Source organism: Eschrichtius robustus, chromosome 4 (assembly GCF_028021215.1).
Source record: "Eschrichtius robustus isolate mEscRob2 chromosome 4, mEscRob2.pri, whole genome shotgun sequence".
Taxonomy (NCBI): domain Eukaryota; kingdom Metazoa; phylum Chordata; class Mammalia; order Artiodactyla; family Eschrichtiidae; genus Eschrichtius; species Eschrichtius robustus.
Genome location: NC_090827.1, coordinates 89,763,083 through 89,773,702, shown reverse-complemented (window position 1 = coordinate 89,773,702; position 10,620 = coordinate 89,763,083). Strand labels below are relative to the sequence as shown.

At 43.5% G+C, this 10,620-nt stretch overlaps 1 protein-coding gene across 1 annotated transcript in view; it reads left to right on the top strand.

The window, feature by feature from the left end:
• Window positions 1-36: 36 nt before the first annotated feature.
• C4H4orf19 (chromosome 4 C4orf19 homolog) overlaps window positions 37-10,620 on the top strand; it is an 82,858-nt gene continuing 72,274 nt past the window's right edge. Inside the window, exon 1 of the mRNA XM_068542258.1 lies at window positions 37-110. The gene's annotated coding sequence lies outside the window, so the exon portion shown is untranslated. The remainder of the gene's footprint in view (window positions 111-10,620) is intronic.

Sequence of the window (10,620 nt, the reverse complement as noted above, 5' to 3'; positions counted from 1 at the left end):
CGGCGCATCCCCGCGGCGCTGAGCCGCTGGAGTTTCCCGGCGCGTCCGCCCGAGGCCGGCGAAGCCATGGGCGCCGAGACCCCGCCGCCGCCGCCGCCCACCGGCCCCAGGTAGGGACAGTCTCCAGCCCCGCGCGCCGGGCCCCGCCGCGGACAGCACAGGCGCTTGACTCCCGCGGAACTCGGGTTTTGTGGCATGATTTCCCCTACTTCTCTCACGGGGCATTTTTATTTCCTTTGCCGTGGGAAAAAAAAAAAAAAAAAAAAAAAGTGGGGTATGGGGAGGTGAGGCAGTTCTTAGTTTGATTGCTTCGGGAAGGTCAGGCCATTCAACAAAGGCTCTGAAAGAGGAGAAATCCGGAATGGGGTGAGGCTGGGGGGACTTTTACAAACTCCCCCAAACTAAAGACCGAGACAGTTTACAAAGCTTGGCGTCTACTTGGTGTGTGAAACACTTTTGTTTTTAAATATCTTATTAATGAACTTTCAATAGTGCCTGAGAACTTGAACTGGGAAAACTGCAAAAGATTTCGCCCTTATTTCTAAGTACCCCCTCCTTCTCCCATTTTTAAGCATGTGAATGTTTTTAAGTAAAACGGAAATGGAAGGTGACCGCCGCTGTCTCTTTGAAATGTCCTTGGGTCCCAGGATTTGCCCCTTTGGGGGCGCTGGCCACCTGGGTGGCGATGAGTAGGGGTGGAGGAGAGGCGGCAGTACTAGGAAGCAGCACGTGTTGAAGGAGGGTCCCAGGTGCAGCCGGTTAAATGGTCACACACTGTTGGCTGAATATTTGATAATTAGGCAAGTTATCTCCCAGGTCGATTACTTGCGTCTCCGTGACCTTGGCAGTCCAGATGAGGTGAGATTTTCACAAACCACCACTGAACAAACTTTCCAGTGATAAAAGACAAAAATCAATGTTTTGTTTTGTTTTTCCTCAATCACTGTAATTCACCTTAGAAACAAAACAAAAACTCCCTTTAGTAATTTAGTACATGTTGTTTTCCATTGCAGTATAGATGTTTGCCCAGTGAATTTAGAGGAAATCAGTGTTCCATGAGGTGGTTCAAAGCATTAAAGAATAGGGTGTTTATTTTCTTCCTGTCACAGTGAGAGAGAATTACTGATGGCACTTCTCACCATGGCTTGTGGGTGGTTGTAAACACGCTATTTTGGAAACACTTGAGAGTTGAATGAGAAAGATGGGGAAAGTGGTTGCTGCTTTTAAAGACAATAGATTCTATATTTGCCACTTATTCTCACATTGACTCCTCCAGTTAACACTAGTTTAAGAAGGAGACATGTTAAAGTCTTCTAAGGCTAAGCACCCAGGTCTGTAGAACATCCTAACAGTCATGAGGCAGATCACTGAAACAATAACCAAGCTCTGAAGGTGAAGTAGAGTTCTGGGGTTATTTGTATTTCTCTAAAGTGTGAGGAGTCAGTTATAGGAAGCTGCCTTGATCACAGAGGCCAAATGGAGCAGACACTGATAGAAGAAGGCAAGGTTCGGCTTCTTTCTTTTCTTTGCTCTCTGTGTCCATCCTGATCCTGTTCTTTGATTCAGCAAGTATGTGATAAGCTCCTATCTCATGGCATCTGTTCCCCAGGCCTGGTTATCAGAGGTTCTCAAGATTTAGCTATGTTAATGACACCTGAAGATCAAGGTGGCCAGTCTTCGCTATGTTCTAAGAGCTCTTGCATATCTGGAATTTAAAACAAAACAATGACTTGCATATCAACTAAACATGTTCATTAGCCTAGAATGGAGCAATCCCCCCTGACTTTCCACCTAGTCCCTGTCTGAGCCTGGCAACATAACCAGGCTGAGCTCTGGCCAGAATCCAGTGTCAGCCCAAGGGCAGAGCAGGTACTGCCCTCCTTGCTCCGGGAACTGCCCTACCCTTGGTGCCGCGAGAGCCCATTGACTGTGCTTCCAGGAATGGACCCCAGTTTCTGAATAATTGAATACCAGCCTTTTGGTAGCTGGGTTTCCTCTACCTGGACTGTTTCAAATTCCCCTAGTTCCACAATTTTTTCAATAACCCAGAACCTTGGGATCTTTTTGGCTTTTGGTAAAATAGTACCTAGCTCCTGCCTTTTTTTTTTTCTTTCTTTCTTTTTTTGGGGCATTAGATTGATTATTGGTTGCAGATAGACTTACTAGATATATAGAAAAGAGGAGTTGATAGGCTCGTCCTAGGGGAGAGGATAGACCTGAGCCCTGACCCATCTGCAGGTCAGCCAGGTCACCCCATTATAGCCTTCCTTAGTCTGGTTATCACCTGAATGCTGTGTAAGAAAATGAAATGAAAATGAAATGTTTTATCTACTGTCACCCTTCTCACCTGAGAATATCATGGTCCCACAGAGATTGGAATCTTCAAAAGGACCATATATCACCAAAATGACCCTATCCTAAAGGGTCATGAATATGTATGAATATGTATGAATGTATGTATCATACATACATGAATGTATGTATCCTAAAGGGTCATGAATATGTATGAATATGTATGAATTCACATGAATATGTGAATATGTATCCTCAAGCAGAGACTTAAAAAAACTCAAAATACTGACTCAGTGTCATCAAGCATCTTAGAAAAGACTCTCCTGAGCTGCAGTAAATATCAATAGTATTAACATAAGGCAAGAGGAATATCATGTCTCAAATTTTACCACAAACAGTGAACTCTGTTCTATTCCATGTACAATTGGCTTTCTAAAATTAAATGGAACACTGACCTGGCCAGGGTTTGTAGACATTTGGTCAGGTGCTAGGGACACAGTTCTTGCCTTTGGGGGTCTTACAGTCCTCAGAGAAGACATTGGAGGATTTTAAGCAGAGCAGATCTGTATTTTAGAAAATTCACTCTGGCTGCAGTGAGAAGAATGAAATGGGGAAGATACAAGCAAGGCAGCTGCTAAGAAAACCCCCACTAGAGGGGAGAGAGAAGTGAATTGATTCAAAAGATATTTAGGCAAAGGTATTTAAGATACTAACTCAAAGAAAATATTAGGTGACTCAAGTCTCTGAATAATTGACATGTCATTTCAAAATACATGTGTTCCATGTAGATAACCAGAAGCCATGTTTCATTACAATGCTGTCCTTACTGACCGTAGCTACTCTAGGGCCCCACGTAATTTGTTTCTATCACAGAAAAAAGTTTTTGATAAAGAATGAGCCTCTTTTTTTATTCACACTTTCAACAACCTGGTGCTTCTTTATGCAGACTTAACTATATATATCTGAAGGCAAAGTTAAGATAAACTGTTGCCCTCAGATTGTACACACATTCTCTGATTTAGCTTAATTCCTCCCAGGAATAAAAACACCCTGACTTTTGATTGTGTAACAGTAATGGAAGTGGGCAGTGGAACAGTCTTTTTTTTTTTCTTCTAAGTTGGCCACAGTATGGCCTGCTGTATGTCACAGGGAAGACTGTATTGTATTTGCAGAGGGCACTATTAGAGCATGTATGTACTAGTGGTATGTGAGAGGCACTAAATGCCCGTGAGAGAAGAAAAGCCACTCTAGTCACTGCCACATGTATAGCTTTTTAATACAAATGTATTTGGATGTATTTGCAGTTTACTTGTTTATTAGTTCCAGGGTCAATCTCTACATGAGAATTTTGAAACTTTTTAAATTTTGGTGTTAAATCTTTCTCCCCCCATTTGATAACTGTATATCTTGGGTCATTAATGTGCAATAAATGCAGATTTGATTTGTACTTTATGGCTGTAAAACAGTGTCCTCCTTGTTTAGTGATCACACTGCACAGCCTCAGTCCTGCAGAATATTTATTGCAACTTAGAAAGGAGTAAAAGAAGTCTACCTGCACCTGCAAAGAACTAAGAGCCACATAACTTCGATTCTGGCTAGAACTTACATGGCATTATTCATCTTTTGATTCCTAATGAGCTTGGCTATCTGGGTTCCTGGTCCGCAGCAAGGAGGTCCACCTTCTAGATTCAGAGCATGGCTGTTAGAATAAGTGTGACACGTAGTCACAACCAACTGCTGAGCAGTGAAGGCAATAGAGGGAGGGGTGTCTGTGATTACATCCTAAGTCTATGAGAAAAGAAAAGTTGGGTTCAGAACTATCTGTTAACAAGGAAATAAGTATTGCCTTTTGGAAAAATGGATCCTCAATCCTTTTTAGAGCTAGAAAAAACCTTAAAAGTCATTTAGTCTGACCACCTTAATTTACAGATAAGGAAACGGAGGCTCAAAGAGGTTAAATGATGTTTCCAAGGTCATATGGCTGCCAACTGGAAAAGCTACTGGGACCAGAATCTATGAATCCCAATTTCCAGTTCAGCCATCTTCCTACTACCGACCAAAAAGTAGAAATTTTAATGGTATGGAAAATTCATTATCTGTTGACATTGTACCTTTTTCTCAGAATATTGTAATAGCCACTATTTATGGAGAAATTACTTACATATACACAGTGTCAGTTATCTATTGCTGTATAACAAACCACTCCATAACATAGTGGCTTAAAACAACCACCATTGATTTAGTTTATGACTTTGTGCATCAGCAGTCTGGACCTGGCGAATCTACTGGTCTTGTCCAGGCTCCCTTATGTGTCTCTGGTCACCAAGGTGGCTCTGCCTCTGGGTGCTGGCTGACTGTTGGCTGAGTCCTCTGGGGAGCAGCTGGGCCTCCTGCTTCCCATCACTGGACAGGCTGCCCTGGGCTTGGTCACATGTTGGCTCAGCCTGGTTGTGAGCAGGAGCATGGGAGCACGGCTCCTTGAGGCCTAGACTGAAATGGACACAAGTCGCTTCTCCTCCAATCTACTTATGAAGAAACAGACTCTACCTTTTGATGGGAACTGCAGAGTCTTTAGAGAATGGTATGGATTCAGGGAGGGGTGGAGAATTGTGGCCATTTTTGCAATCTGCTGCATTGGCCAAGCACTTTATAGAACTTAACTAATTCTCATAACAACACAAGAGATGAAGGCAGAATTTTACAGGTGAAGTAATTGAAACTCAGATGTGTTAGTTCACATGAGGCAGGGGACATAGCTGGTGAGCAATGGAAGCAGCATTGGAACTCAGATCTGATCCAGGACTTCCCTGGTGGTGCAGTGGTTAAGAACCCCCCTGCCAATGCAGGGGACACGGGTTCGAGCCCTGGTCCGGGAAGATCCCACATGCCGCAGAGCAGCTAAGCCCATGCGCCACAACTAAGCTCTAGCCTGCGCTCTAGAGCCCGCGAGCCACAACTACTGAGCCCACGTGCCACAACTACTGAAGCCCGCGCGCCTAGATTCCGTGCTCCACAACAAGAGAAGCCACCGCAAGGAGAAGCCTGCGCACCGCAACTAGAGAAAGCCCGCGTGCAGCAATGAAGACCCAACACTGCCAAAAATAAATAAATAATTTATAAAACTATATTAAAAAAAAAAAAAAAAAGATCAGATCCAAAGCCCATGTCTGTAACGATGATGCAGCTCTGCCCCTGTGCCTCTCTGTGTGATGCTGCAGGGGAGGATGGTATTATTAAAGTATCATAAGCTCAGAGTTCCATGTGAACAAAATTAACTTTAAGAATCCTTTGTCTCGATTTATGTGCTAAAAGAAATCAAGCCAGTTAAGATTCAGAGTAAAGAGAAACTGGATTATCAGAAAGGCATAGTAGGGGACAAGGTGATGCGCTTAGGGGAGCCAAGGGAAAGACAGATTTGAAAAGGATAGTATCTATTTACAGTCAAAAGATCCTCCTATCACTTAACATAAAATGGGTAATAGTCCCACTCTACAGATGCAGATATTTGCCTGATAAAGATTGCATTCCAACCCATGTCTGTATGTCTCCAAAAAACTACCCCCTCCCCATTTTTCTCCCACTGAGCCAATAGGTTTTGCTACTCCAAGTGGGGTCCACGGGCCAGCAGCATGGTGGTCACCTGGGAGCTGGTTAGAATCGCAGTCTTGCCCCCACTTCAGATCTATTGAATCAGAATCTGCTTTGTAACAAGATCCTCAGATGATTCATAAGCACGGTGAAGTCTGAGGAGCACTGCATTAAAGGGACCATGCGGGAAATGATTTGTAATAAGATGGGCTGGTGGAAGGGCATTCTAGGCAGAGAGAACAGCAAGAGCAAAGGACCTGAGGCTGGAGTCTGTGGGCAGGTAAAGGAATTCCTGGACTAGAGGAGGGGCATGTTTTTGGAGTAGAAGGAAATAGGGTGAGACTGATGGAATCACTGTGGATCCTGAGGGAGTCGGCTTTTTAGGAAGGCTAATCAGGCAGCACTGAGGATGGCCTGGAGAGCCTGGCGGCAGTGAACCCAGTTGTGAGGCATGCCGAGGGGAGGGCTCAGACCGAGGCAGGGATGGCGGAAATAGAGAAAAAAGGTCCAGTCTGGGAGACGTTTCAAAGCACATCCCACAGGGCTTGTTGCCAAATTGGATTCTAAGGAAAGAAAGAGAGGAAGTGAAGATGGTTCTAGACTGCCAAGTTCTGAATTGTGCTTCCCAAACTTCAGGTTGGGGCATTATCTTTGCATTCTTTGCTACTGAAAAAGAAGATACTTTTTGGTGGTAATGGTGGTTTGGGGTTTTGTTTGTTTTCAGGCAGCTTTCCCCATTCCTTTGAATTGTGGCAGTTTTTCGCCTTTTACTAAGAGGCAGTTCACATGTTAAAGTTCCAAATCAGCGTGCCCATGTAAATTTCATATATATATATACACACACACACACACACACACACACACACACACAGTGAGAGATTTTTTTTGGCAGGCAATTAATTATAATGAAACAGTTCTTCATATAATTCTTCAGTTTATTCAACCTTCCCAAACTGTCCTGTGACATTTATATAGGTAGAATTATTATGCCCCTTTCACAGTTAAAGATACTGAGATTTAGCAATGTCACCCAGCCAAGGTTTGAACCAAAGTCTACTAACTCCAAGCCCAGTGTTCTATCCACTGAAGCATTCTGCAGGTTTTATATTTGGTCTTTGGAGGCAATTAGTCAGTCTGATCAGTTTTAAGTTTTGGTTGTTTTTTTTTTTAATTTTATTTATTTTTTACACAGCAGGTTCTTATTAAGTTTTGGTTTATTTTTTCCCCCATATATACTGTGTCAACCTCAGAAAGATGCTTGAAAGTTTATATTGTGACTTTGAAGTAACTGTTTCATGGAAACTTGAAAATGCCTCATAAAAACTGATTTCCTCCCCCGCCTGATTTTCTTATTTCATTGAATCCCTGTGTTGATTCTGTTAGCAACAAACCACGCTTTAGAGTTCAAAAGATACGAATTATTTTGCTGCCTTTTCCTTTTTTTTTTTTGAGTGATAAAAAGATTTTAATATTTTTCTAAATAAATTTTTAAGCCTGTTTCTTAAGCAACTAACCTGGGGCTTTTAAAATAATCTGTAGATTATAGAATCCCGACTTGGAAGGGGGCTTCACTGAGCGAAACACCTCATTTTATAAATTAAAAAACAGAGACCTGGAGAGAGAAGGGGGCTTGTTCAAAGATACCGCACAAGTCAGAGGCAAAACTAGGGCTGGAACCCTTGTTTCTAACCCCCAGTCCTCTACTCTTTGACTAAACTACTTCAAAGCAATTCCTTTCCCTATGATTGTGTGTGCCAGCCTCTAATGGGCAGTGTGGGGAAGTTGGGAGAGCTCAAGGTCAAGATGACCTGGGTTTGAGTCCTGGTTTGCTAGCTATGTAGCATGGAACAAAATGCATTTCCTGCTACTGTCATTTCTAAAGAGAATTATAAAACGGAGTTAATTGACTACACAGTCGAGATTTAGTTTACAAAGTACAGTTTCTCTGCATTCTCTTTTAAACTTGATGGGACAGTTTTATGATCCTCACTGGGATTTGGTTTTGATGAAGGAAGCCAAATGTTCTAGGAGTGGATATGATACGAGCTTCAGAGAGACACTGCAACCCAGGCGGAGGTCCAGCTCCAGAAGACCGCTGATGGAGGCCTGATCGCTCCTCCACAAAATGAGTTCAGTCTCTATTACTGATGCAACGCTTTCTCTTTTCAAAGCTAAAAGACAGGTGTTTCCTGGTGCTGAAGCACAGGCGAAACTGTGGCTCTGGGGAGGGATCCCACAAACAAAGGAGGGTGTGGAAAAGTCACAGCCCACTAGCGTGGAGAGAGCTAGAGGGTTGTTTTTGTAACACCCTGCCTACAGCCAAAGGTTTAATGGGTCAAAAGGAGTGTGACCTGTATGTAATCAAAAATAAAAATAAAAAGCTAAAATAGCTTTAGAGAAAACAAAATTACTGAAATTACAACCCTGGACTGGCGATTGTTCTGTAAGAGTTAATTAGACAAAGAAAACGCAAAACAAGCAAACAAACGAAATCTCCAGAATTCACCACCCCAGCACCTTGCAGGGCTCCACTGGCAGGTGTGACTGGGTGAGACACAGAAATCATCAGAATCATCCTCTCAGTCACAGATGACTGCGTCATATGCATGTTTGGTTCCATTAAATGTCTTTACTCACTCTGTTTGCAGGTGCTTACCATCTGTTTAGTCTATGGGAGCCCTTAAAAGAAACCAAGGGTGGTGGTATACTTTCTTCCATCACTAAACCAGCCGGTCAACGGTGCTTCTCGAGTGAGTCTTGAGGAAGAAAAAATGTGACCTCTTTGGAGTCAGGCCTGGCTCTCCCAGAAGAGATGGGAATGAGGGCTAGACTCCCAACAGGTTTGAGTCCTGACTCTGCCATTTGTTACGGGACCTCAGATATTTCCTGAAACCTCCCTGGCTTTCAGTTTCTTATCTGTAAAGCTGCATGCGTCTGCACTTAGTAAATGCTTAATAAATCTGATTCTCAGCCTCTGTAGCCTTCAGTTTTCTCGAACGTAAAATGAGAGGTTTGGACCAGCACAGCACTATGGGGTACAGGATGCAAGGAAGGGTCGGGGTAGGGGAGGTGTTCAATCAGCGCATTTCTCCTCCCAGCTCACCTCATCTTTACCTTGGATAAAAGCCACACGAAATACAACAGGAAACTTCAAAATTAAACACATGGGATTTCCCTGGAATTTCTAACTAGATATATAACTTTCCTTACTATAAAATGATCTCCTTAAATATCTGTCCAAGGGTAGTTATAAATCCTCCCCGGACCTCAGACATGTAAAGAAGTTTGGGCTGAAATGTATTCCATGTTTGTATTAGTGGGAAGTAGGGAGGATGCCAAGGACTTGACGTGTGGAAACAAAGTAAAAATGGAGTTCTTTGAGAAAGCAGAACTTATTTGCATACTAAAATAATCCTGCTCTAAGTGTTGAGATGAAAGGAAACTAGGAAATATGCGGAAGTGAGTGATGAGGAAGAGGGCTCTCGTCTGGTCCTCCCGTCCGTGAAGAATTTTCAACAGAACTAAGTTGGCCTGTATAGCATTTAAAAGAAAGGGTCATTGCTTCACCTTTGTATATTGTAATATTCTTCATCCTTCACTTTGTGAGTTGGATTGGATTGTGGCTGGATTTTTAAAAAAATATTATAAAACGTTTTCATTATGGAAGGCCCACTCCACTTAGTGAACCTAGTGCCATAAAAAGCTTTTTTTTTTTTTTTTAATACTGATGCAGTGGAGACTAAAATCTAAATGCTATTGAACAAACGTCCACGGAGGCTGCGCCAGGCGGTGGGGACACAAAGATGATTCATACAGGCCTGGACACAGTCCCCGTAGGGCTCAGCGCAGTCAGCACGCGGACGTATCACCCTCCATTCCCACAGGGACCGCAGGGAGGGACACCCCGGCTCTGTGGGGGGTGGGATGGGAGCGTGGACTGAGAGGCAGGAAGGGCCGTCCCGCCCAGCTGCGAAGGCTGAGAGCGATCTGACTGAGCACAGGGGGTCGTCGGGTGGGAAGGCACACCACGCGCTCACACACCTCGGGGTGGCCGTGTTCTGGGAAGTGTCCTGAGCATGAGGGGTTCCAGGAGAGGTGGCAGAAGGTGTATCGTGTGGGGTCTTGTAAGCTACGTGCTAGAATCTGACCTCAACCAATCTGATCCTTCTTACTGATTTAGGATTTTTTTGGTGGATGTTGAAACCTCCAATATTTAGAGGTGGCTGAGGGTACAGGTCTCCTTCCCCACAGCCTCACACTTGGTCCCAAAGCCAATCTCAGGCCCAATCTAGCCTCACATTGTAACATTGATTAGTAAGCAGGAATCGAAATAATCGTGCAGCCTGTTTTGTAAGCTTGGTGAAGTCCCCCGTTGTGTTCTTTTCATTTCTCCAAGTAGATCTTTCATGGAAAGTTCATTAGAGGCAAATGGGACACTCCTCTTTTTTTTTTTTTTTTTTTTTTTTTTACTGTATTCATTTTTTTTTTTTCCACACACACTGTATTTTATTTTTACAAGAGATAAATAAACTGACACCAAGCATTGTAAATGGATGGGGACACTCCTCTTGAGGCAGGGTTCAGCTAACCTAAGGGTTTAATTGAGCGACAAGAACTAGACAAGGCATTTTTCACAAACATGTACCGGGAACCCCTGGGAATGGCACAGGTACTGGATCACCACCGTGTACCATTTGGTGCAAGAGTGGGGTGCCTCGACGCTGTTTCTAGCTAATCCAC